A 3,056-nucleotide genomic window follows, 5' to 3' on the forward strand; every position below is an offset into this window, starting at 1 on the left:
CAGTGCTTCTTGTTCTCTAACGACTTTTAATAATGCCGTTTATGTTTTAAACAAATGTAATTACATTTCTTACCAGCGTTTGTTTGTGTATTGTTTTTATTGTTCTCGTTTGATTCATGTCTTCAAACTTCAACACTGACGTCTGTTGATCAACTCAACAAAGATAAATGGTCTTATTATTCTTGGGTGATGTCTGTGTCATTTCCAAAGACAGAGACATATTTACTGGGTAAATTAAGACAAATAAATAATCAAATATGTTAAATATAAACGGAGTCTGGCATTTCTTATTACTCTGTTTCAAATAAACAAATAAAAATACTAGTCAGTACATAAAAATAGACGGAAGTAACAGTTAGATAAACAACTCAAATGCTTCCATACTTAATTGATTAAATCAGAGGCATCAAGGTGTTTTCACTACACAATTTCTTAGTAAAATCATTTATATATATTTACACTTGAAATAACCATTTTGGCAGATGTATGACTTCCAAGTTTGAAAATGTAAATGCACAGTTTCCAAAATGTTCAGAACTTTTACAATGCATTTTCTAAGTATAACTGGCTTCACAATGCACCCAAACAACACTTAAAAATTATTTTCTTAAACATTTATATGTTGCTTTCAAGAAGTTACACTTTTTATAGTATTTCAAAGTGTATCAAAATGTCAGGATGCTTCTTTACTAGTTCGATGAGCATGCACTGATTCCCTTTAGAAAATTATGATCTCGTTTTTCTTTTGCATTGTTAGCTTAAATTCCAACTTATTCTTTTAGACCAAACAGCCATACATTTATTTGTTTTTTCATTCACACAGCATGAATTAGAACAGTGTTTCTCAACTCTGGTCCTCACCGCCCTCCTCCTCTGCATGTTTTAGATGTGCCTCTATTCCAGAACAGCTGATTTAAATGATTCCATGACCATAAGCCTGTTAACCACCCAGAGATACAATTTAGGTGTGTGGCAGAAGGGAAATACCTAAAGCATGCAGGACAGGGGGGCGGTGAGGACCAGGGTTGAGAAACACTGAATTTTTCTTTTATTATTGGAGAGAATAAAATTCAATTAATTATCAGTAGCTGGCTGCTACTTACTTCTTGATCATGGATTAATCCCATCCCGCTAAATTCAAATCATGGCTGGTCATACAAAGTATAATTTTTAGGAAATCTTTTATCCTGTTAAAAAAAAAAGAGTTGTTCCTCCCCACTGTTGCCACATGCTTATTTAGGACAAAGTATTGCAGTAAAGTCAGATGGACTTCAGTAGACACAAAACGTTTGGGATTAAATTATTTAATTAGTCTGCATTTGACTTTAGTATATTGAAAGGTTGCTTGAGTTTCAGTGTTTGCAACATGAATATATGATTGTATTGTATTTTAATTAGTCAGATTAACCAGAACTGAATTGGAACCGATAAAAAAATTATATTGAATATAACCATATATATTCAATAAGTATATTGAATATATATGGAACAACTTTATGTTGTTTCATAAATCTGTTCTGAATTGGCGCATTATAAATAAATCAACATAAACTTTCTCTTTCAAATGCTGTTTCTCCATTTTGCTTATAGTTTGTGTGGATTTAAAAAATGACTTGGTGTTATGTCTTTTTGTTTCCTTTTATGATCACTTTGATAATTTCACATATTTTTATCCTAATAAATAAAACATTGCAACTAAAAGGGATTCCAATAACTTGTAAGTCACATTCAAGAAGATTGGCTTCAAATGCATGTATATATTTTTATGCCTCTCACAGCTCTTGTTCCCCTGTTCTTGCTACTGCAGAATCCTCCAAGTTCTTGTCATGTTTTTACTCTGAGCTTGTCAAAATAAACTTGTCATCCTCTCTTGACTGTGGAACAAGCAGGGGAGCCCAGCAGTGTGTAGATGTAAACATACAGAAAATAATAAGGCAGCATAAAAATAGCTCTAAGAGTGGTAAGTGAAAGTCCTCCATTTGTTATTCTACTTTGCTCCATTGCATGCACAGTGTATAAGAAAACTGCCGCTGCCCTTCACCACTGTTTATTGTTCCCATACTGGACACATATTTTTGTCTTTGTAAGAAATCCAGTGCTGTGCAAATGTTCTAAATCACCCAGCTTCTTTGTGCTCTACTTCAGAGAATAAGTTTTTTTTATTTTTTAAAAGCATCTCTGTGTCTTTCATTGGACTTTTTCTGCTTATTCAAACTGAGGTCTTATGCCTGAGTATGAAACTAAATGAGGTAGTGTGCCTAAAATAGATGAAAGGGTACAAGTGGAGGAGCCCAAAAAAAAATCAAGCTTGAAACTATCTACAAGAGTGGAACAGTGTCTTAAAGTTGCATCTCTAAGGAATGCTTCAATTCACAACAAACCATAAATCCAGAATTTTAACATTTGTTTACATAATTTATAATCTATTTATTAAATTTAATTTAATACTTTCAGCATACATAGCGTTGAATCCAGCACTAAATCCTTTAAATTTAAGATTTAAAGAAATTGTCAAGTTTACTTAATAAAAGTGCAGAGAATAGTAATCATAACTTACTATTCTATAGCTACAATTTGATAAGTTTAATCTCTGTGTTTGAGCTCAGTTTACCTCTCAGCAAATACCCAGTTTTCAGTGATTGCCTTTAAGCTCATCCAATTATATTTGCTCTCCTGTGCCAGATTCTCCAAATCTGTATTTTAACGCTGTTAGTGGTGGGGCTGTTCTCAACAGGAAGAGAGCCCCCTGAGTCATACTGCTTTTTGAAAAAAAAATCTGATAGATAATAATAATAATAATAATAATAATAATAATAATAATAATAATAATAATAATAATAATAATAGAAAAAAGTCTGAAAATAAGATCTGAAAAAATCTGTTAAAAAATAGGCAAATAAGTGTATAGTTCAAATATTGCCTGCACATTGTAAATCACTCTCAATGTGTTGTTTTTAATTTAGAGTTTATTTCAAATGTCAATTTCTGAATTTCTTTGCCTGCAATTTGCATCGGAACAAATTTCTCACCATACAAACTTGTGCCAGTCCTGGTGG

Source organism: Poecilia mexicana, unplaced genomic scaffold (genome assembly GCF_051168715.1).
Source record: "Poecilia mexicana isolate PSO_F unplaced genomic scaffold, ASM5116871v1 scaffold_9, whole genome shotgun sequence".
In the NCBI taxonomy this organism is placed as follows: domain Eukaryota; kingdom Metazoa; phylum Chordata; class Actinopteri; order Cyprinodontiformes; family Poeciliidae; genus Poecilia; species Poecilia mexicana.